Source organism: Rhea americana, unplaced genomic scaffold (genome assembly GCF_003343005.1).
Source record: "Rhea americana isolate MKP2758 unplaced genomic scaffold, rheAme1 scaffold_136, whole genome shotgun sequence".
NCBI lineage: Eukaryota > Metazoa > Chordata > Aves > Rheiformes > Rheidae > Rhea > Rhea americana.
Window position 1 is genome coordinate 1,906,791 of NW_028185439.1, and position 25,618 is coordinate 1,932,408.

General features: G+C 41.1%; 1 protein-coding gene across 5 annotated transcripts in view; it reads left to right on the forward strand.

Annotated features, from left to right (window-relative positions):
* The window catches only part of PTPRF (protein tyrosine phosphatase receptor type F), a 381,001-nt gene that overhangs the window by 88,599 nt on the left and 266,784 nt on the right, over positions 1–25,618 (forward strand). The window lies entirely within an intron of this gene.

The following is a 25,618-nucleotide window of genomic DNA, read 5'->3' on the forward strand; positions in this document are numbered from 1 at the left end:
GTTACTGATATCCTTTATTTTTTTTTTTAACATTGTTACTTATGACTTGAAATGCCTTTCTAAAAATACCRGCAGCTCTGTTTATGTTAAGTCGTTAACATGTTTAGACTTTCAACAGATAAACTGTCATACTTTTTTTGAGTCACTAGCTCCTTTATTCTACCTGTCTGGACTTGTGGTTGTTGAATTCTTACTTWGCCTAAGCTAATGCCAGCCCAATTACCTAAAGCAATGCCAAGAATTTCATCATCCATGCAAAGATCTGATTCGTGTCMAGACAGGTGTAAAATTTCTCAAGCACATTTATGTATAATTACTGTTTAACTTTATTTTTCAAAGGGCTTTCCAAGCCAGCTGAAATGGTCAACTTTGAGCTCCCAGATTCTCCTAGAAATTGGATTTCGGTGCCTGATTAGTGGTGCTGATTCCTTTCAAAACTATTGCAAAGTTCGTGACACATGTTTGCACACTGAGTTATCATTTATGTCATAAAATCGACTCTCATGAGTAACAGCTTGAAATTCCCTTGCCCCTGCCTTCAAGGAGGGAAGTTTTAAGATAGCTCTCCCTTGAGCTTTTCTTTCCCTTCAATTTGGTATGTAAAGTGTGACTTTCACTGCCTTACAATTTTTTTCAAGCTGCAGCAACATTACAAATTATGAAGACACCAGCAGACTCTCACAATTAAATATTTTTATTGTCTATTAAAATAAGCAACATTATTAAAATGATAACACTGCAGAGATATTTAATGCTAGCTTTCTAATTTCGCAATCTGTAAAATACACACATAGAATGATATTTATACTCTTTAGTAATGTATATTATGTGCCACTGTGTCCCCAAGAATGAAGTCCTAATGACTCATGAGCTGTCTCAAAGTGTAGTAAATAAGATTAAAGAGTTGGCCAGAGACCTTAACAGTCAATTAGGCCATGCATTACTCAGGCCAGTATTTGTGGAGTGCAGAAGGGAAGCTAAAACTCATTAGCTAAGATGCTGATGTTAGAAACAAATAAGATTTCTTTAAAACCAGGAACTGGGTCTAGTCGCTAGCACTTTCGCTGCGCGTGGTTTGGTATTGCCGTGGGAAGCGTGGCCGAGCTTGGGGGCTGTCCGCCGAGCTGCAGGACGCTGGGTGGGAAAACGAAACCGAGCTGCGGCAGCGACTGGGTCACGCTGCATCTGAGCTGGCAGGTTTGGTCTCGCTGTTGTTCAGCGAAGCAGAGATCGTCAAAAGTCTCTCCGTTTCCTAGCTTTTTTTTTTTTTCCTTCCCTCTTGTTACGTGTGTTTTCAGCTGACCTGAACAGTCGTTCTGTCGTTGTTAGTGTAAACTCAGGTTTCCTGTAAATAAAATATGACAGACCTGGCCCATACAAATGCGCCTGGAAGTGTGTTCTGAGTGACGTGCAATAGCGTCTTTTAAAGTAAATCTTTTTTTAACTGCCTAAATTGGGCAATCTCAGCAATCTAGGTCATCATTTAACTGTAGGGTTTTCTTTTAAAACCATTTCCTTAATAAAGTCCATCTGTTGTGATTGRGGGGCAGAGGAACCCAGAAGAAAAATCTTCTTTTGCTGCCCAAATGAATGGGAGAAGAAAGATAAAGATGCCTTTTCAGTCATGTCAGGCTGAATCTAAAGCATCAAGGAATGATTTTACAGGAGAACCCCTGAAGATAAACTGTAACCTAGATTAGCAGAATTCAGATTAAGTTTTCAGGACTTCGGAGACCATTTTACATTCTGAAGCATTTTTTTGACATTCATTTAAACTAAAATTGTTGTATAGTCACTCTTTCAGGGATGTGTAGAAATACATGAAGTTTTGATATGAATGCTACAATCCTGAAGTTACTAAACTTGGTAAAGAGGAGACTGCTTGAAAAATAATAATAAAAAAATAAATAAAACATGATACTTCCATGTGAAGTAGTTACTGCTGGAAAAATGTTTGTGATTGCAATTTTTGGGATTTCTTTTTTTTTTTATGTGCAACATTTCCACTGGAAGTTGGACATTTTGAAATAAGTCTGTAGAAAACAGACTTACAGACTTCTACACATGGTTATTTTTCTTCATTCTGACTTAAAATATAACAGAATTGTCATCAGGTAACACTGTCATCTTCTAATTCTTTAAATCCTTTTATTTTTGAACTTATTTGCATTTTGGAAAATATGTYGTGATAACATGTTCTCATTTAAAGGCTTTTCTGTATTATAGGTTATGTATTTGTACAACACACTGGCACAAAACTTTGGCAGTTCAAAGTGATTTGATTGCATGTTACGCCAAATTGGCTGGAACGTACTTAATGCAAAACAATCAGTTACCCATTGCTTATCACTCTAATTTGGTCAATAGTATTTTCTAGCTATATATTAAATAACAGCCAGCAAAGGTCATCAGCTTTTCTAGCTATGTGTTGAATGACAGCCTCCAAAAGTCCTCAGCTGACATAACCCAGCGTTCTTTATGTATGGCTATATGTGGCTTTTTGGACTTAGAATATGAGAATTGACACAGAGCCTTGACAAGTCCTTTCGTCTTACAAATGAATGAAGTACTTTAATGTATTGGTACCCAAAGGGTATGAMTTACCGATCGCCGAAACTGGACGATTTAGCTAGTTTCATGTAGAATATGTTGGAGAACACGTGTGGAAAGGAAAATTGGCGGGGGGTTCTAGCTGCAGGTTTGGACTAGTAAAATTCATTTCTGCTTTGAAGCTGTGTGTTGTAACATGGATAGATACTTGCAAAAGTGTATTTAGGAAAAACGGCATCAGCAGAAGCTGAAGATATGACAATATTTAACCATATTTGGAGAATTGAACATTCTGCAAATGTTCCCTCTGGTCTCTTTCGTTTCCTTTTCTATTATATAATCAGCATATTGGTAGGTGGCTTTTGTGTTGTCACTTCACCCATTTAATTTAGCTTTCCAAAGGTTGTGCAATAAAGGTAGAATCGTCATACCTGGCAGTGTAACTTTGTGTCATCCCACGTAGTCAGCGCTCGCGAGCGCTCTGGCGCAGTGGGTTTGAATAGCTGCCACGCCACGTGTGCGTGTTAAACCCGAGACGGGTGCTGAACTCATTAAAAAWACATGCTGCATGAGTTAATGTGCATAAGAAGTTTTGGTACTRAGATCTCCTTTGAGGATGCGTTTAACTGTCACTTGGTTTTGTTCTACCTAGTAGCAGCAGAGGCTTGGTTGAAACCATCCAGTATTGGGTAGACTTGTTTTGAAGCTGAGCTGGGTGGGTTTACAGGGTAGCGATGCAGTGCGGACAGCAGCAGAGAGCTCACGCGCGAGCCCCGGCAGCCGCAGGGCGTTCTCCGGGTGCTGCGCTCCGTAGCACGTGGGTGTGCATTGAGTTGCAGTCCCAGGCAAAACTGGGGGTTTCCAGAGAGGCCTGAAATTAATAAGTTGGTTCTACTGAAATAGAACAATTGCATGATACCAAACTCCTCTGACTRAAATAGATTCTGATTTTCTCCAGTAGCAAAATAAGGAGCAGCAACATGGGAAATTACCAGTTTTTTATTTAGTCTGACTTTTTTCCTCTCTGTTCGTGCTTTCTTTCTATTCATTATTAGTTCAAGGATAATTTCAAGTAGTCTACTAATTATGATTAGTTTTTCTATGGAGGCAAGCAGYGTGAAAGGGATTACTGATCGTGATACTTGCATTGGGAGCAAATTCAAATGTATGTGGATTGGAAAATACATTGACGTTTTTCATGTGTTTTTTCTTTCCGGAAAACAGTGTTGGAAACCAAGTTGTGTTATGTCCAGTGAAACAGATTTCAGGGAAAGCAGATTATAATATTTTGTAAGGGACTGTTTTCACTTTATCACTCTGGAAGAAAATACTTGCATATCCATATTCAAGAGTAGACTGCTGTATTTTGCATAAATTGAAGAACATACGGATTTGTTGCATTCTCAACAGAGCAATAGAAAATATGATACTTTCTCATTATTTTTAACTGGTAGTATGGTAGCATACTTACAAAAAGATTTTCTAGATAGAAACCTCAAGTAAAACAGATGCTGGATTTAAAAGTGGAAAAAAACCAAGCAATTTTTGAGCGTTCATCATTTCCTGAAAATTGGACCTTTTAAAGTATTTCAGGTTGGATACACTAAAGACTGAGGCATTCAGATCACTAACTGCTTTTGAGAATGACAGCCAGAATCTCCATTAGCATTGCATCTTCTGCCTAGGGGATCACATAGCGGAGACTGATGTGTCTTTGAGGATGGAAGTGGAGCAGTTTAGGAAGTTACTGTGTTCAGCTGAGATCTGCTAACAGAGCACACAGCCGTGTCTAGTTTGTTTCACTGAAAAACAAAATAGGAATCACAGCAGATGATCCAAGGTTGTCTGTTCCGCTTTGCGTAGAAGCAAACTAGCTGTGCTTCGTTAATGAGCTACCATGTCTCAGCTAGAAGGATGGTAGTTTCCAGCTGATGAAAGGTAAATTGCTGTGCTAGGTTGGACCAGTGGTCAGTCRAATTTGATGTCTCACCTCCAGCAATGATTAGTGCTGGATAACTAAGGGACTGCTGCAGGAAATCTTGAATTTGATTTTCAAATATTTTATCTGCTATGGAAGCTTTCTCTGTGTTCTRTTATTATTATTWTTTTATATATTAAACCAAAACAGACTAATTCAGCCACTGAAGGTGTCTCTTTTCAAGTGCAGTCAATTTTYTTTTCAAATCTTTCTTTGCAAAAAGGGAGTTAATTACATTTCTTAATRTTTTCCCTTTAGAGATCTCAGTTGAAGTTTAGTATAAGCTACATATACTAAATATGTACATATACTTTACTCTGAACTTTTTTTTTAATGTCTAGTTGTGCTAGATGAATAGTCTGGAGTTTTTTGTTAACATTGTAGCTTAAAGATAAAATATAGGTTTCATGTAGTTATTATATTGCTTGAGTGTGTCTTCACATTAATTAAAATTAATTTAAACAAGGTGATAGGACTAAAGTGCAGAGTAGGAAAAGAATAGATCCGAAAAAGCAGATAAGATAGGTGTATTCAAATAGTCAGAGCCTGTTGAAGTTTGCTCTAGGGTACATCAGCAACTAGCCAAGCAACCTTTGAACCATTTACAATTATGTTTTAGAAATTGTGAAGAGCAAGAGAGGTCCTGGAGGACTGAAAAGGGCAAGCRCAGTACCTGCCTGTGAAAAGAAAGATCCAGGGACTTACAGACTAGTTAGTCTAACTCTGATATGTTGAGAATTGGAACAAAATTGTTAATCAGTTTCTAGGAATCTGGAGGTTAATAAGTAGTAAGAGGGAGCAGTAGCTGTGATATATCTTCRCTTTAGTAAGACTTTTGAATAACCTCTCTTGGCATTCCTGTAGAATAGGGAAATATGTTTAAGGTACACAAATAACTGTGTAAAGACCATGTTTGAAGAGTAGCTACCTATAACTTAATGTGAAAATCAAGGGAACTGAGGGTGGCACATGGAACTGTATGCACGCACCCCTGTTTGTCATGGGCTGAGCTGTATTTGCAGTTTTCTTTACTGATGCAGACAAGGGAATACTTACCGAGTTTGCAAGGAAGCTGGAGCTGAGAGGGACTGCAAGCATTTTGAAGCATAATTCTGAATTAAATGATTATGATAAATTGAAAAAGCATTTTTAAATCTGCAGCATATAACTTAATGAGCTGAAATGAGGAAATACAAAATAGTGAGTACGTGGCTTGGTTGCACAACCRCGAAAGAGCACTTGGGGACATGTAGTGGATCACCACCTATATACAAGCTAACAGTGTGATGCCATTGCCAAAAGGACAAACTTAATCTGGAATATATTAACAGGACTATAATTACATGTAAGGTAATGATTCTGCTGTGGTCAGTGCTGCTCAGGCCTTGGACGTGAAGCTGTGTCTTGTTGCAAGCCCTGCAGTTAACTGAAGATTTCCCCTGGAAGCGACTGGGATTTGGAAGATGTATGATGTGAGGGCTATTGGGGGCATTGGGTATGATTAGTCTGTGGAAGAGGAGACTGATCAGCTGCTGTTTGTCTTGGCCAAGGGATGGATGAGAATTTCTCTTGGTTTACTACAGAGCTGCTTCAGCAAGGAGCTGGTGGCTCTGCCTGCTCTGGGAGCAGTGAGCATTGCCTCTGGTACCTTGGTTGTCACAAGCTCAACTCCCACAAAGCTTCCGGAGAACAGCTCCCAACAGCAGTGGCTGGTGTGCCTGAGCTTGCCCTGTACAGAGTAGAGGATCCCAAGGCACTGAGGTTGGTCACATTGAACAGCAGAAGTTAGCAAAACTGCCAGTGGAAGGAGATGCATGTTGAGTGGGAAAAGCTCCCAGAGTGAGGAAACCCAGGGACCTTTATCTCCTCTGCCACTGTTGCTACAAGTCCAGTGACCACTGCTCACCTCTGATGTGGGTCTGTGTCATCTCTCTCCATGGGAGTTCTTTGTAAAACTGGTGTAGAGTCTATTGAGGATCATAAGGTATGAGACATCGATGAATTAAGATAGGTATTGAAAAGGGGAGTGAATGCAGCAGAGGGCCACCAGGCTGGCCAGGAGACTTGAGCATGAGAAGTGCAAGTAGAGGCTGAGGGAGTTGCTCTTCCTTAGCCAAGAGAAGAGAGGGTTTAATGGAGAATCTAACTGCACTGTTCCTTCCCTGGCTGGTGGTTGCGGAGAGGGAAGTTGTTGGACTCTTCTGGAGGAGCACAGAGTAAAGCGAAGAGACARTGTTCACAAGCTGCAGCGAGGGATATTCCAGTCAGATATAAGCAGAAAACTTTCACGGCAAGAGTGGAAGAATACTGGAACAAGGGCCCAGAGGTGGTGGGATCACCATCTATGGAGGTATTCAGAAATCAGCTGGACAAGGCTCTGTGCAACCCTATCTGACTTCAGAGCTAGCACTGCTCTGAGCAGAGGGTTGGACTGGAGACTTGCAGAGGTCTTTTCCTGCCTATTTTATTCTGTGATTCTATAAASTGCTTTTGTTCCCCTTTTCTTATGGGGGTGAAATGTTTGAATTGYGGTAGTCTCAGGCATAAGTCAATGKCAGCGCTCCTGTAGTTGATGTTAATCCAGGATTCAAAAGGGCCAATATTTTAATTACTGAGATTGTTTSCCTTTGAGTAGTATTGGTTAATAACATGGAGAAGCTTGTTTTCTTGACCAAGCTTCAAGACAGGACATTGTTAACCAAATGTTTAGATTTCTTCAGTGCTTCAGCAGTTCATTTTGTTAGAAGCACTTAGTTGTTTTTGGACATGAGCGTTTAACTTCATAGCCATCAAGAAACCTTTGCATCGAGCACRTGATTGATGAGCAAATGCCATGATTGAGTGTTCAAAGGAGATTAAAGCTTATTTTTAGATTAAAGATTATTACATGTAATGTAATAAACATGTACCTAATCAGAGAAACTTATTTCCCATCATAATAAACAGAAAACGTGATGAGCGACTTCAGCATCAATTTCTTAATGTTTTGCAAAACTAATAGCTATGAGCTTTAATGGGTACAGGGATATGTAATCTCTAACATGCRGTGGTTAAAGATTAATACACATTGGCTATGTTTAAAGATCAAGAAAGGCTCTTATGTAACAAAACTTTAACTCTATTTTTAGCTCTGAAATTTGTAAGGTGGCTTCTAAAGGTAGGGAGCTTTGCCATGTGGAGCGTTAGTCCGTATCGCGAACTTTATCGACAGTTCAATACAGTTGTTTTTCTTGAAAGGTTTTTCTGGGTTAGAATGTCAGGAAATCAGCGCTGAAGTTTCTGTCAAGGTCTGATTTAATCACTTAAAAACATAGCTGGACTGCTTGACAGGTGACCACATAAAGCATTCTCAAAGACTAATGGTCTATCTTGTTCGTCTGTCCCCATTTTTTTAATCATGCTGATGTCTTTKTTTTTTTTTTTACGGAGGTGCTGCTGTTGAAGTTATTTCCCATGGTAGCTGTGACAGCGTGCGGGGGACTGACCCCTCCTGCCTGCTGGGACACTGTCTTTCCTGGCACTTGCACAGTGCCGTGGAGACTTTAGACCGTCTAGTTAATCTACATTAATTGTGTTGTGTGTGTGTCTATATAAATAATATATCATTTTCCTCCTAGGTTAATGTTTGTTAAACTGTTGTAACTGAAGTTACCACAGTGTGAAATGTTATGGTGCCCAAGTCTGAAACGATCTAGCTTAACTTTCTGACTTTTCTTTCAAGGTTTTTCTTGTAGTGGTTCTGCTTTGCCAGCCTGCAYGCAGAGGTGACGAACAGGGCTTTCTCCTGGGTTTTGCTTATAGTCATTATCTCCAGATGGTGTGTGTCTTTTTATGCTATTGTTAAAGCTGTATTRTTCACCTGAAGTTCTGTTTCTTATGTAGGATAGCTGGATTTTTTGGAAAATTCAATTTATACGTTTATCTCAATAGCACAATAAATTGGCGTTGCTGGAATCAGAGATTCTAACCGATGAAGTATACAAGGAAAAAGCACTGATAAAACGTATGCTATAGATGTTATGACAAGTACGTCATATTTTTTGCTGGAAAGCAGAGTGACTGATTGGCTGTAGACATTCCTGACACTGTCTGACAGAAAGGGTTATTTTATCTGAAAACAGTGCAGTTACAGATGAGAGAGTTCCTGAAAAACATCACTCACTTTTACTCGCGCCATCCATCATTTCCTAATTATGGCTGCTTTCAGGTAAAGAAACAAGCTCTTTTCATCGTTCCTTCATAGCTTCTCTTGTCGCTGCAGGAACAGGGTAGGGTTAAAGTAGGTTCTTTATCCTGTGGCACAGGGACCTGTGGATTAAATTAATGAATGTTGGTGTCGGTGTGTTAGATATGTCAGGCTGTTACAAGAATGGCAATGGTTATTGACTGTAGAAAATGAATAACTTTTGTAGCTTAACCACTGCTTTTGAAGCACAGATGATCTGTTAAATTTTTGCTCGGAAGTCCCAAGTTTCGCTGTTTCATCGTCCCTCAAAAAGTTGAATCAAACTGGAGCAAGTYGTGAGTGGTGTGAAAAGGGATGCCCCTGATATCTCTTTGGATCAAGGAAAAACTTCTGGAATCTGGTTTCTGTTGTTTTTGACAGCAAGAACCTTCTTCCCATGGGTGTTTTATGATCTTCCCCATCTCATGGTGGTGGCCTGTGGCACCCGATTCCCCAGCCGTCAGCAGCTGCTGCCTCTTGTTCCTCCGCAGGAGGATTGATGGCTGGCTACTTTCGCYGTCTTGGACAGGACGGGGAGGAAGGGTCCCCGTCACCTCGTGGGCTGGCAGCAAGCCTTTGCCTGCTTCATGGAGGAGCCACTGGCCCGGTGCGTGGGCAGCATGGCTGGAACCGCTGTCAGAACAAAAACTGAAGCCGGAATTTCTGAAACACTGAGTTGGCTGAACTTTTTTCCACTGAATTTGATGGTGCTATAATTCAATTTTGAAAAGCCTCATACTTCTGCTGGCGTTCAGAGTGACTGGCACAAGCATTGCCTGTAGATGTGCTGTTTCCAAGCCCTCTGCTGCTTCCTGGCATGAGAGCAGACGTTAGCAGCTGTGTCCATTGTATAATGGCCTAATTGATCTGAAAGGCTCCGATCTGTTGGAGGCCTTGGGATAGCCGAGTATCTTACATGCTAATTTGCTTGTGCCCACCTTCTGTGTATGGCTCAGATTTCCTGCTGGGTCCTTAAGAAATTTGTTTTCCACTGCAATGCAAAGTCATTCTCTTCTCATAGTCCTACAGCATGAGCAGTTAGGGGATTTACTTGCTCTGAGTGTTACTGTTGGTCTCGTTTGCTTCTCTGCATGTATGTGCCAAGCGTTCCACCCGTGAGCGCTCTTGTCTGGMCGGATTTCGTTTACTTTGTGTGACCAGACCACAGGTATAGTGATGCAGGGGGATACCATGGTGATAGTGTAGGTGCCAGTGTGTGTGGCTTGATCGGGGAAGAATAAGTGAGCTTTTTCAAAATTGTTGTTTAATTCAGATGACTTTACAGATGGTGAAATGTTCTGAAATGTTCYGTGCTGCCTTTTGCTGTTGAAGAGTGGGTGCTCTGCAGTACTTCACTGGTTGCTGGTGGTAGCGGTAATGAAAAAATACACCTGATAATGACAACAGGGCTGATGCATCTTGTGCCACTGAAGACACTGGCATCTGGGATGGAGAGTGCCCGTTACAGTTTCTTGCTGRCCCTCTATTTGAGTGCGTCCTCAGGGATGCACGCACACACACTGTCTGTGGGCTGCRTAACTCTGTTCCCCAAGTCCTCTTTCCTGGCTTCCTCTTGGGGAGTGGAAGAAGGACGGCCACTGTCCTGTCTCCTTGAGTTGGTGTTTTGTTGTTTCATTTTTGTGCTTAATTTTATATTGCTAATAGCAAGATGACTTTTTTGCAAGAAGACTCAAAGGGGTGGCCTGTTACTTCTGACAGAGAGAATGCAAAAGAAATGAAAGTAACTTACAGCAAAAGAGGAGGCTGTTTAAAAAAAAAAAAAAAAAAAGATGTAGACTTCCCTGGCTAAAGGTTTGGTGGCCAAATACCCCAAGTGCTAGTTCTGAGTTGACATCATCCATGGATATTCACTTGTGGTCGTGGAGCCTCAGAGTTCTGAAATTTGCGCTCTGTACATTGAACAAATTGATTAAAGAAAAACAAAATAAGACAAATTGTTGTAGTTCTAGAGAAAGGACTCAATTACACTAATGGCCAAATTTTCTTTCCCAGAAAGTGTTACTTAGAGCCTAACTTAAAAAAACCCACTACCCAGACATCTCAAATACCCCTAGTGCAGTCTTTCTGAGGTCTGAAAGACTGAAGTGGATCGTTATCTATCAACTCCTCSAAGACTAACTTGTGGGGAAGGTGGTGCCATAGCAGAGTCTTTTGCAGGGAAGGTGTGGGAGAGGCCATCTGTCAATATTGTTCTTGCTGCTTTTCTAATGCTTTTACAAATTGATAGTCTGGGAGTTGTCTCTGCTGCAGGTAAAGCCTGTTTCAAGCCCTTGTGTGCTGGTATTTTATTGAAGCGAGACACGAGCGCCCTAGGGAAAATGGCATTGTGCAATAAAGCACTCTGATACATGCATATAGCTTAAATGTCATCTTAGGAGAAAAAGATAAAGCAGATGTTAATTGTAAAAGAGCACTTCACTTACATTTTTTTTCTTATTAAAGAATTTCATCTGATTCAGCATATCTGARTGCATACAACTGCTATATTTATAAACCRTAAAAATATTTCTTTGAAATAGTTCTGTGATTATGTAAATACATTGTTTTAATAGAAGGAGAATAAATTTAGGAGCCTCTGATTAGAATTTTTTTTCCCCAAGATTAGGAGTCTGAAGTAACAGTCAATTTTTATCATATGTTTTGAAGAAGAGAATTACAGGTCCACGCTTTCTTTAACCATTAGATAAGCAGTTTGACTAGAATAGCAGTTTTAATCAGTTTTAATGATATTTTCCCAATACGTAAGGGACCAGGAGGATGCGTAAGTCTAAAGGTCTGCTGGTAATTGCCGAAGTTATGGGAGCTGTTTACGGAACGTGCAGTGCCTGGATCGCTGCCTCTGCTGCAAGTGTATACACGACCTCTGCTCTCGGTTTAAAGTGTAGTTAAGGAATATGTGCTTCTGTGTATTTGAAAACAATAAAGCCATCGCATTTGCAGACCGTGCAGTACTTAGTGATGGCAGATACAAATGAAGCGCTTCAGTGAGTGCTGCTGTCAAGTGATGCACCTTCTTCTAAGGAAAAAATGCATCCACGGTTATATATAATTAGCTGATGTTCTGGTGCCTCTTTCTCCAGTGCAATTCTAATGATGTGAAATCAAACCTTTTATTGTTACTCGTGCTAGTGACGTAATGGCTTGCTATTCTATTTATGGAGGTAAAAATCCTATTTGTCACCTTTTTCAGATGATGAAAGGAAAAACTAAGAAATTGTGTCCTGTCAGGCATTTTGGCCTACAGTACATACCAAGTTTTAGGCAATCCCAATATTGAAATATTAGCTAGGCATTGCTTTTTGCTTTTCTCTGCTAGTAAGGCTGTGTGCTAGTAAGGCATGTATCCCACTGCAGAAGCCTTGGAGGGAAAAATGATAGGCAAGTCATTTCTGAAAAACCTACTTTTTTTTTTTTTTTTTTTTTTTTTTTTTTTTTTCCTTAGCTTCTAATACTTTAAGTTTTTTGTTGCTCCAGAGTTTAATAATCTCAGTTTGGAAACATGGCTTTTTCTGCGTAGGGCAGAGGCGGACATAGTARAGGCAGGATTTCTTTCAAACAGATTGAGCATCTATTTGTCACTATTGAATTAATGTCAATAGTTCTAAAGATGTTTATATATCTGTGTGTGTGTGTGTATACATACATACATATATATATATATATATATACACATATATATGAGAGAGAGTGTGTGCGCAGCTGCGGTATTGGAACTATGTCTTGCCAAGAGAATACTGTAACACCTTTCTGAATTTCCAGTTTCTGAATTGAACCTTTGTTAGCTGGAACATGGAAACCTGATAAAGAGCTGTCTTAGAGTACGGAAAAAGACATTGCTAAGCAGGGAGGAAAGGTCTGAAAACAAATGCTGTCTCTTAACACTTGTTAGCAGAGAGTTGGAAGGAAACCGTAGCTCTTTGTAAGAAGTTAAGCGACAAGGTTGAGGAGTAGGTATTTTTCCTGTCTGTGTGAAYGCTGTTAGCTGAGCCCACTAGAAAAGGCCTCTGGTATGTAAACTTCTTTTTTTTCCTTTTGAGGAAGGAATTTGAGATCTGCTTTCAGGGCTGCACATTAACCACGCTGCAAACTTTCCTTTCCAAGGCTTGGTAATAAATACAAAATTGACAACTTCAAGAGAATTGGTTAAAGAGAAGAAGATTTTTATAGATGAACTATTTTCACTGTATGGTTTTATGACCTGCTTGGAGGGATGAAAATCCAGCCAGGGACCTTTGTCATTTCTCTTGTTACTGCCTAAGATTAATGCCCAGACGGTTTTAAAAGGCCATTAGTACAAGGAACAAAAGTTAAAAGAAGACAAAGTCCCGTTTTCGGTTGCTTTCGCCGTCGTTCATTGTGGATGCAGCGCATGACTGCCTTGCAGCGCGCTGTGCGGCGGCGGCGCGGGAGCGCGGCCACAATGGGGACTTTGTGGCCACCTTCCTCTCCGCGCTCCTCCGGGCAGCGACGCTGAGATCCTGCCTCTGGCATCCGAGCCGTTGCTTTGGTGACCGGTTGTGACTCCAGAAGTATACATTGTGGTCTTGCCGAGGAGCTGAACGGGTGTGAGGAAGAAGACAAATGTGTTCAAACACGACTCTGTGTTGCAAGCCTTCAGGGTGATTAAGAAGAGTTGTTTACATATTATATTTAACGTGGTGGATCAGCGTGGTGTTAGGAATTCAAATGTCAATGTTATAAATCCAGAAAATATAATTAAAGGTGATTTAACACCCAGAATGCTGTGCCCTTTACRTATACATTATAATTGCCTTTAATTAATAGAGTCTCGCAGTTTCACTAAGAGGCACTGTTTTTTTTGCAGTTATTTAATTTTAGAAATGGCTGTGTGTTAATCCCTTGRAACAGCTTTTCCCCCCTCAAAAACCTAAAATGGAATCTGTAATTCTGGGTTAACTGGTTGCACCTTGTGCTCCTTGGTCTTATAACCCCCCAAAAGTCTTCCTRTGAAGCTAATAGGTTTGTACAATGTATTTTTTGATATGAAAAGGGAGCTTTATGTCAGTGACATGCCAGCAGTGAAAGAAAAAGAAAAATGTTGAATTCTGTAATAAATGCTTTCGTATAGCAGCTCTTTCCCAGGTAGAGCAAGAAAAATTGCCAAACCAGAGTGTGCAAACAGGAGAAAAATGCACAGTTTCCTGGGAAAGAATCACATATGATGCTCCAGCAAAATATTTTTTTCCTTTTTCTTTCTCGTTTCTTCCTTTCGAAGGCTTTCTGCAGGGATGTTTGCAGGATTCTTTCACTGCTTCCCATTGGACTTAATCTCCTTTGCCCCACTTTGTCTTCACTGCCTCAGGTTCGTAAGGTCCTGGGGTCAGCTGCTGCCCATGCTCAGATGTCCCTGCCCAGGCCTTTCGCACGGAGCAAACGGCAGGTGTAATGATTTAAGGGCTTGCATTTGGCGAGGACATGCAATGGGTTACTAATGCTCTCCTTGAGCTAGCAAGTGCGTCCATTTGCCGTGCTGGGCACAGCGCGCTGTTTTGTCCTCCCCAAAGGCTGGTGTTTATACTCCCTTGATAAAAGAAAAAGCACTCCAAGCGTGTGCTCGGAGTGAGAACTCGCATGGATCTGACAGGCAATACAATATCACTAATAGCACCAGATACTTAAGTAGCCTATTTTCGTAATCCCACAGGTAGTTGTTAAGAGCATTTTTTTTCCTACTGGGAGCCTGGGAGAATATATATCCCTCTGTTGAACTTCTTGTCTACTATCACTCTATTTATGACCTTAATGGAGTTTCTGGTAGTCAGATATAGTAGGCCCTATGTATATCTGTTTCAATGCTCATTATTTCGCGTCTGGTAGCACCTCATATTGGAGTAGGTGAAATACATGGGTCACATCTGTACTGGCAACACAGACCTCTCCCATGCCCTCGTAAATGTGCAGTCCTTATCAGTTGATCTGCACTAAATTTAGACTAGCTTTTTAGTTGCATTTTGTTGTTTTACATGAGAAAAATTCTCTTGGGCTAGATGGCATGTGCTACTGAACCTAGTACCTTGGGCAGAATTAGTAAATTGGCTATTTCAATGCATTCTTCCAAGTTCTGAAGTGTGGGAGAGAACAGATTGACAGACCAATAATTTCTCGCTGGGATTTATGGAAATTATAAAATCAATGGCATAGGGTAGGAAAGCTGTATAGTGCAGTTTGTTTTCTTTTCCTTATATGCTTTTTAGACATATTGTGACAATACRGAATTGGGGTTAATGTTTTTTAAGAGGAGATACTTTCATGCCACTCTGAGCTTTGGAGCRAAAGTTATGCAGGATGCTGAAGAAACAGTTTGTGTAAAGAGGGTTTTAGAAGCTGATAATACAGGTCTAACTCATTTGTGACACAGGAATAACAAATATATTGCAAGTAAAGATTAACATGTCATTATATCAAAACAAAAGAARTTGCCTGAGATGCATTTTCTTATTTTAATCAGAAAGCCAATCTATAGAAATGTTGAGGTTTTGGTCAGGAACGACTAAGTCTTCAGAATTAAAATATATCTGTTGTTGAAACCTGAGCCCATGATCCTTGTATCACTAAAGAACAGGAAAGAAAAGAGTCCATGTTATTTATCAAATATCCTTCTCATTCCACAGTTAAATTATGTATTTTCTTTGTATGCTGACCTGTAATTTGTAGGCTCTCTGGGGGAAAAATCCTAATTAACAGTGGCTTTTGTTACATACTGTTAAAGCTATCTAAAAAGAAGTATTTTGGTAAATTAGTACAGCCTTATTGCCTTGAACACCTGGGGGCTTCCCAGCTGTCCAGGAAGTCTCATCTCAGTATCATCTAYATGCCGAGCATGTGCCACCACTGCTGTCCTCGTCCCTCCCAGTTGTGCCGAGCAATTCTCTAACTCAGACCGAATGGTCAACTTTGAAACTTCTGCTGAAATAGATTGGGAAGTGTTTGAAGAAGTTTGAAGAACGGAGTTTGCTCTCCCTGGGCTGTTGTGTTCTGTGTGCCTTCCCCGACTGTTCTGGGATTACAGGTCCTGCCTTGTCTCCTCGCTGCCATCAGCTGCGATTCCTAGATCAAACGACCAGGCAGCGACAGGGTCTTTGCTCTGCCTCAGAAAGGAGACAAATCTGCAAAGATATCTTTTCAAAGAAGGGCTATTCTCGTTCATAGRTCTTTATCAGATGTAGCTGTGCTGCTTGAAGGAATTTAGCCTGGGTGAGTTGTAAATCCCAAAATCTTCAGTCTCCTTATTCAGTAATCTGTCATAAAGGTGAGGAAGCATGTGGCAGTTGCTTTARTTCGAAACATGTTTAGAAATTTTTGAGTGCTGTGCTAAAACACAGTACTTAGGAGGAGATCCTCTTTCTGAAGAGGTAACAAAGGATTTTGCCTTCTGCCAAGTTTGCAAACACTGGAAGAGCCGTGTCTGACCGGGAGCACGCTGGTGCTTTCTCTGCAGACTGTTTTCTCTGGAGAACGTAGGCTGTAGCAATTTTTTTCTGATGTTATTGAAATATAACCTTAGTCCCCGGGTGGAAGATTATTTTGCAAAAGAAAATCGATCTAAATACTCCACGAAAATCTTTTGTTGAGGTTAGTGTATACTCCACAGTACCCAGTAATTGGCTCGCAGCGTGTAGTTTGAACATTTCTTCCAGAGGCAGCCTGGGCTCGACCAGTCTCTGCCCATCTCGGCCGGCTTGTTCCAAACCTGCCTTGTCACCAGCAGCTGCACAGTAAATCAGAGCAGGAGACTGCTTCAGGTTAACAACAACTGTATTGCTTTCCTGTTCTCACCCTCCGTCCCTTGTGTTTACTTTTAACTGGTCCCGTCCATTGCCCCGCGCTGCGTTGACAGGTCTGAGGGAGGCGATGCAGCGGCTGGACTCGGATATAGCGACTGTTTGAGCTGTCACCGTTGGTGGAAGGAGCTTTTCAAATTATAGCTTCCATTCCAAGAGACGAGTGTGTTATGTGACATTCAAGAGCACTGTGAAAACTCAAAGTTTGTACCCAGGCTAGTCCTGATTTCTGTTGATGTGCAAGATTCCTGTTCTTTTAAAAGAATCTAYTATGGTTTAAAAAGGGTTAAAGTCAAAGAAAATTAGAAGCAGTCTTCTATCATAAAGGATGTGATTACACTGTGAAAGGTGTGAATGTAGTACTGACCTATTTTCTTTAGGAGTTTGGGGATTATGAAAACTGGAATTGAAAAATAGTTTCTCATTTGAGTGAATTTCTTTTTCTGCTTTGTAGTTCGTGGGCAGGTGGCTTTTGGTTGTGTTCTCAGCTGCTTGCCAACAATGTTATCACTTATAAAGCTCTACGGACAAAACTTTTGCTAAGATTTTTCTTCAACATACTTGGTGCCTAAATGGGGATAACCTAAGGATRGATAGACTGGCTCTGCAGCAAAGACTTATGATTGATAAAAATTTCATTTGAAGAGGTCTTATAGATGCTTTATCCAGCAAATCAAATGCATTCACTGATACCTGACTTCAGATCTTAGCAGCGTTGTCCTAGAAGACAATTGGTCATTGCAGGAACAACAATTTGGTATTTTAAGACAGATTGTGAGGAACCTGTTCTTGTCCACCAAATCTTTTGGAGAACATCAACTTAACTTCTAGAGGACTAAAAAAATGCTGGAAGAGGATAGTTAGGTTTTTAAACCTTTTAGCTTGAGGAATACTTTTAATTTCATTATAAAAATCTTAGTGATGAATGATGCTGAARTCACGTAGTTGTCCATATTCAGTGAAAGCTGGCTGATCACTCCCTGCTCTTGAAAAGAAAGTACAGGGCATGCTTTTTTAATTTCAAGTACAGGTATATGCTGAATCTCAAATGTCTAGACTCTTACACGTGAAAAGCACTTGGATGTAGGAATAGTAAGCATTTTATTCTGAAGACTTCCCAACAAAAATAACTTACAGCTACATTTTTAAAAAAAAATTTCAAGAAAGCAAAATCGCTCTTATCTGCAAAATCCACAGCCCATGCTGTGCTTGATGATCTTGATACTAAGGTTTATCATTAAAAGGCGACTTTAAAGTTACTTACATCAGATTCTGCTTTACTGTGTAATGTTACTTTACCTTTTATGTACCATCTCCCACTTGAAGATCATTTAGTGCACTGCAAAGTAGCTGGGGTTGGCCCCACGTTATGATGTGTTGTCCGCATTTGTCAGTGTTGACCCGTTTACAGACAGGGAAGCCCGGGAGGGAGGGAGGAGCACGTTCAGTACTGTTGAAAGTTACAGGCCTGGTTTAAAAGAGGAAAAAAGAAAAAGCCTGTTGTCTCGGAGGTTAGAAGGTTGTGATGGTGCCTGGTGGAAAGGCCTTGAGTGTCTCACGCGGGAGGAGCCTGTGGAATAGGGGTATCGCCAGTAGTCCCCATCTGTTACCTTCTTTGCCGTATCACTCCATCCCCATGAAAAGGATATTGGGAAATAGTGCTTGCAAGTCATTAGTAAAATTATCCTTGCTTTTCCTATTCCTTAAATGCAGGGTAAGAGTGTCAGATATTTTCGGCCTGCTTTATGAGCCCATGCAGTATCAACAGGATCACATCAAGCAAAGGACAAAAAGGAAAAAGTGTGATGAAATAAGGGATGCTTCCTGCCAAGCATATAAAAAGGCAATAAAAAARAAGAAAGAAAAACAAAACTCAGAGAAATGGGTCAGAAGGGAGAAAGGTTGCCACAGCATCCTTTTACGTCTGAAGGTGGTTAACCCAGATCCAGAAGTGTGCTCCTGAAGGCCACGTTACTGTCTCTGAATAATGTGTCCCTGGATATTCTGACTATCAGATTGCGCGCGTGTGCGTGTGCGCGTGTGCATGAGAGAGGAATATACCCAACGCACCTGATCATCGAGGCACRTGGGTGGTGCACCAGCTTGGCAGCTTGTGCTCTGGTAAATCAGCAGGCGGGCGCTGTACTGGCGTTCAGAAGTTTTTCTTTTCTCTATTCCCTGAATTAAAAAGTTAACTTTGTGGGGCCTAGACAGTATAAAGGTATATAATGTGTTACGTAAACCACCTTTGCTTATAGCTTAGTTGGTGCATGTTAGAGTATGTTTATTCTTGTAAGACTCTGACATCATCCACTTTGCAGAGAGTTGTAAAACAGCAAAATAATACATGAGGCTGGTTCCAGCTGCCGGGGGGGGGAGGAAGCACTGAGCGAGAGCAGAAGAAAACCAACTTTAAGGGTGGTTGGTTTTTGTGTTTCACTGGAGGAGCTGTTGAAAGTCTAAATTACAGTTTTCCTGATGGCTATTTGAGCAAAAGTGTAACTGAGCAGCGTGTGTGTGCATACGCGTTTCAGTCGAGTGTTAGCAAGAAAGCAACTGTCAGAACTCAGAGGGCTATTTAATTTAATTTTTTTTTCCTCCCATTAGCTGATGAAGCTAAACGAGTGGGAGGTCTGTAAAGTCAGATCAGCGTTGATATAGGAAAGCACAGTTTCTTTTGCGAGGATTTAAAAATGCTCTTTGGTGTAGCAGAGAAAGGCAGAGCAAGCAGGTGTGACTACCTGCTGAAGCCAGGTGTATTCAAGCAAAGGAAAGCCTGCATCTTGCAGGGCCTGGAGAGAGAAACGGCGAAGGGGGGAGTGCAGCCCCTCCGTTTCTTGCTGCCTGTCTATGGCAGCCGTCCGGATTCTTCCAGGACTGAAGTGAGGAGATGTGCTTCAGTCAAACAGCAATTGGGCTGGGGATGGCGGTAACTGGATGAAATTTAATGTCTGTGGGGATGTAAAAGGTCAGGCCAGTAATCTATAGCTGTATTCTGACCTGTAATACTGCAAATCTGAATTTGAGGGTTTTGCAAGTTGCATGTGGCTGTGTGGATCATAGCATCGTTTCAGTGGACTTCCCCGTTAACACGAAAAAAAACCCTAAACCCACTTTCCCTCCTTCCCTCCCCTTTCCMTTTCAAAATCCAGGCAACTTCTGTGAACCAAGGTTTTCATCTACATGCATCTGATGCACATTGACACGGTGATTGCTTATGGGATGCAGGTGTAGTTGGCACTGAGCTGTTAGAAGCACTCTCTGGCATTTCGGGAAAGGCAGTAATACACGCGCTGGAAATCTCGCTGGTCGGTCGTTCAGCGTGCAGTCTGCTGCTCTCTCCGAGGCATCTTTGTTTCTGTTTAGTATTCTGTGTGCTGTGCTGAGACCTGGGTCTTGTTTAATCAGTTTGGTTCTGATTGCTTCCTTGTATCCATGGGTCGCATCTTGAATTCGGCGTTTTGCATTACAAATCCGCTCTCTAGAGATGGGCAGGATATATAGCTCCATCTGCCACGTTTAGTTTTAGCCCTTTTTCATTGAGTCCTGTTAACAGGTGACATGCACGTCCCACCGAGATCCCAGCTAATTGCTGGGGTATAATTATAGACGAGTGCTGACCGGATGCTCTTCCGCAAAATGGTGGGACTGTCACGGGCTGCAAAAAGATGGGTAGCGCGAGGCTCTGCGCGGCACAGATCACGTGCTCGCGCTSTCCGGGAGCGTGCGTTCGCTTTGAGCAGCGAGATGAGTCGTGAGAGCTAGATTATTCTCCTTGTGTGCCAGCTTGTAAATGCCACAGAAGATGCAGGGAAGTAGATCTCTCACAGGAGTATCATTTGTTCTCTTCTGTTTCATGACATTTGGATGATAGTACTTTTTTTAAATGGCCACCTCTACTTTTAGTCCTACGAGACAGGGGTTAGTCCAAAATCAGAATGTGAAAGTGCTAATAAATACAGTGTTTATGCACTGTCTCTAGATAGATGACCGTTTTGATTTCTTATCTTGTTGTTCTTCTGCTAGAGCTGAACTTCTGTTGATGTAGGGTTATAAGAGATAAGTCGCGTATCTTTAGGCTTTCGTAAGGTGGAAAAACAGGAATTCAAACTGTTTCCAGGTTTCCTCTGAAGTGGCACTGTAAGATTGTCATACTAAATTCTGAAGTTTTGGTGGAATTTTAAGAAGCTAAGAATAAATTTAATGATTTTTGCAGGATATTTTTTTCCCTAGGTTTAGAAGCGTAGCAACTAGAGTAACCTCTTGTTTTCAGGCTAGCAGTAGTTAGTCCTCAAAAAAAAAAAAAAAAAAAAAAGTCTCACAAATAGTCTCAGGGAGGCAGATACGTGCTGTCACAGTTATAAATGGGGAGGATTGTAAGGTGCAGAAGTGGAGGCTCCTGGCAAGGTCACGGGAGTCCTTGACTTTGGAGCCAGCATTGGACATGGCCAGCCGCTCTCCCTCTCAGCTCTGCTGTGTTGAGTGTAAAAACAGAGGACACCTTCAGTGGAGGAGCTGTTCAAAGAAGATTAAAACAGATTGTCTATAAAATGCATGCACATTATCATTTTTACAGAGATATAAGTATACAGATGTTAAATATGCACAAAAATGTGCAAATGAAGTCAAATATTAAGTGAGATCTGCTTGCTCAGTAAAGTCTGGAGAGGATCAGCTGCTGAGACTGGTGGTGCTTGCGAATGGCAATGAGGAAGGCGTCCAACGCCATCTCTTACGCTAGACAATCCGTAGCTGTAGGGAACTTTCTCTCAAGATATTTCACTCGTGACGCTGTCTCATAGTGCGCAGCAAATCTGGTCATTCAATCTCAGGAAGGCCCCTGGGGAAAGAGAAGCCCTTTAACACAAGGAGATTGTGAACTGCATTTTGAATGCGGTGGGTAGGATTATACCATCAGCTTTAAGAGTATGCATTTTCCTTCATGTACTTGCTGACTTGGGCAGTTGAAACTGAAAACTTCTCTTGAACCTGAGCAATTTAAAGGTTTTGAACAAGGCAGTGGCAGGTGATTTAGAGATATAAAGGTAGTTTAAAACGATTTGTGTACATAATTTGCATTGTGATATCGCATATTGCTATTGGAGAAAAACTCAATTTCTTCCTCTGTGGGGAGAGGGAAGTAGCTGGTTAACAGCTGATGGTAGAGATTTACCTCTTGGAATTTACCTTTTAAAGATGCACTAAGCAAAAATGTACAGATTTCTTACCAAATGTGTATTTTAAGTAGAATTTGTTAGCTGCATTGCAGCTAGTGTTAATGAGGTGATTAGAAGCTAAGTAAACCTAATGTATTCATAGGTGATGGTATTAAAAATAAAGTCTGGAAACCTTAGCTGGCTGGCAGCCAGCCTGGATCCTGTGTTTCTCACTGTTTAGCCAGGATGGGAGATAAGCTGAGAAGAACAACATCTATGAAGGATGGGAGATGAGACAAAAAGTTTACAGTTGTAGTTTTGTTTTTACTTTTCGAATGTACTAGAAGTGTTAATGCTGCTTTGGTAGTTGATTAGGAAACCTAATGCCTGTAGTAGTTATTGCAGGACAGGCGGTTGGAGGCTATGAGGGTTGCACTTAACAGGCACCACCCCGGCTTGATGGAGGCAGGTCTCTGCCTTGACCCTGTATTTCTGTGGTTCATAACTGTTCTTCAACCATTCATAACACCTTCCCATAAAAATATGGATTTTTCTTAAAATTGAATATAGATTGTTATATAGAGGCCTGATGCAGAAATGGATGGGTTGAATTTTGTTAGCATTCACATTCATAAAATTTCATTTTAGAGACTGTAAAGGATGAGAAGTACCCTGTTAAAGGTTTATGGTGTTTTATGAAAAAGATGCCTGCCTCTCCGTTTCTAGAAAGCCTAATGTTAAAGCGTATGGCTTTTAAATTATTACTAAGGCTGAGCTGCCATCCCCCTCGCTTCTGAGGTGATGTTTTGTGTTTTTGATGTGTGCTTTTATTTTGATTCGTTCTAGTTTCACAGCTATGGCCTGAAGTAATCATTCTGAATAAAGCAAATCTGTTTTGGTTACGTCGATGGGGCACACAACTGCTAATCATTCTTCAATTTGTGCAATTAGAATAAAGCTCGGGTCATAAGTGGTAGAAATACGGCAGTCTCTAGAGCTGCTGTTCTGTTGTCTGCTCTTGGCGCTGTTGGGTTTATGTACTACGGAGGTGATTTTAGTCCCTTCCTGAGCCTGCGTGTGTTTACTTCAGCTTAATTAAGCACCAGTCTTCTCAGTGCTTCACCTCCTAATGCCAGCAGTGATCTTGATTCATTGGTTGGTTTGGAAGAAAATATAGCCACGGCATAAAGGATTTTGCGTGTGTGTGTTTTTTCTTGTCGGTACATACTCATCACTGTTAAGTGCTTCCATTGATTATAGCAGTGCAAACACAGCTGAAAACAGCACGGTCGGTGGTTGCTAGCAACGCTTGCTCCACTGTTTACGAAGCCCTTGCCTTGTTGCTCAAGGACTTTATTTTGCTACAAACAGGAAAGCACCAGGCAAACACGTGCGAAGGCTTGTTGCGTTTGGTGGTTGGAGGGGTTAACACGTACAGGACCTACCGCCTCGCCGTGGTGACTTTGCAGCTGTATGTCCCGAGCATCCACAGCAGGCAGGCTGCACTCGCTTCTTGGGTTCGCTAGACCTGTTCCACAGAAATAAGGCAGATATTGGTACAAAACGGGGCCCTATGTCAGTTGGATCAATGAACCTGGGTAGCCTATGTCATGCTGGTTGTATGTATGGCATGTCATTTCATTCCTAACTTTCAAATGGCGGATGAAAAGCTTTAGCTAATGTTCCTTTAAAAATTAATTAATGGGTACAGGCACATCTTGGAGCCATTTGCACTTCATGTGGTATGATAGACTTTTGATTAATTACTCTAGCTTGTAGAGTTGTAATAGATTAGCGTCTTACTTCAGGGGAGGAAAGCTTGTACTTTTCTTGTCATTGACCAAATACTAATGGATCAGTGGAGATGATGCAGTCAGCTAGAGTGGATGCTTCCTCGTTGAACATGCAGTTCCTCTGGTATGTAGTATATAAAATGCACGTGCCTGGTTTGAATGCATCCATCTCATTTTTTGTGTGTTTTTTGGACTGGACGAAACACTGTGGGCACTGCTAGAGTAAGTTTATTTTTGCGGTGGTGCACTGAACTAAGTTGAAGTTAGGCCCTTTCTTTCTAAAATATCTTGGCTACTTAATGTTGAGCTGAATTGAGGATGGCTGAAAGGATATCACTCATAATTTGAAGCATTTTTGAACACTGAGGAACATGTGAGGAAGATGACAAGGGAAGGGAAAACACTGGCCCTTCCCAGGGGCCAGTTCCAGTGAAGAACGGGACCTCTGGAGCTAGACCTGCTGCCCATGTTGGCTTTATGAATATATTTATTGCCTGGATTAAAGCGAGGGCTGGGCATGCTAAAAAGAAGGCTTTGTGCACTGTCCTGAATGCTGCAGCAAGACCCTTTGATTGTGCAACTGTTTAACTACTTTATAAGTAGTAACTTATAAAGTTTATAAGTAACTACTTTAACTAATGGATATTTTTATTAACTTTAATATGAAAATGAATAGTGATACAGTGGCTTTGAGGGCATTCATTTCATGCAATTATATATAGAAATGGTGAGGTGTTCTTTTGGTGGATGGGTAGAATATAGATAGCCCTTTGCAAAAAAAAACTGGAAGTTGTGTGCATTTTCCTCTTGTTATCCCAACTATCCCATCTAGATTATTTTACTTTATATTTTTGAGATAACATGGCCCTTCTTGGCATCCTTTAGTCTATAGCCTGCCCTGAGAGGCATGTGTTTCTCTGAAAATACCATAGAGTTAAAAGAAAGTTTAGAAGTGCATTTTAAATTAAAAAAAAAAACAAAAAAAAAACAATCAAGGAACCAAACAGATGTGTCCCACAGAAAGCATGAGAGCACCTTACATATCTTGCTGTGTCAGTGGTTGCCGTTACAAGTACTGTCGAGCCGTGCCGCAGCTGTGTGCATCGTCACTGTGGTAGGGGAGATGGTGATGGTATACAGGACCTACTGCATCTATTAAAGAGTCCTGGGGGAGGAGGGAGGAGGAGCAATAAAGTAATGCGGTAAAAAATGTCCCAGTTGTCTCTGCTATAAAATGCTTTTGGGCCTTCTGGCTGAATGTAACAAGCAAAGAACGGGTCTGCCCAGCTGTCAGCAGTCATTTAGCAGTGAAATACCGCGTATTCATTCAGTAATTCTGTGCTTCCTCGGTCCTTTGCTGTTAAACTCACCAAAGAGTAGCTTCCATGAAATCACTTAGCAGATCTACCTGCTTCCTGCTGGGCAGACGTAGCTGCTGGGAAAAATCTCACTCAGATTCAGCGGATTGTGAGACCAATTAGTCACCTTAAACTTTCACAAAGGAATCTTTTAAAATAGAGCAGCTAATGTGGCATGTAGACATCAATAACTTTACCAGCAGTGTATGAGCTCATCTAGTCACTAATGTCAACCACGTAAAACCTCAGTACTGGCTGTTTTTCAGGAGGTGGTATTTATAGGAGTAAATGTATTAGAAGAGCCCTGTGTCCGGGAATGCTTTTCACAAGGGGTGTTTCAAGTACTTAAGAAGGTTTTCTGATAGCAGGAGCACTGTGCTGGAGCTGATCTGGGCCTGGTAGATATCTTTTCTCACTATTCTTAGGCGGTGGGTGTTGAGATAAAAGGCTCATTATCTAACGCTTTCTTTAGAAGTTAATAAATTTAAGGGACACTCTTGATTTTTTTTTTCTCTGCCCCCAATATCAACTACTAAGAATAAACTGATTCAGAAGATTTTGTATAGTTCAGGATTCAAAGCCACTTGAACAAACTCAGGCTTTAATAAACAAAAAGACTGATGAGATGGTTTCCCATTTTTCCTTGCACATTTGCCTAAGGCTTTCAGCTGTCCAGAAAAATGACAAACTACATCAAGCAGAAGCAGCTATTGGTGACAGGGAGTTTTTTTTTTT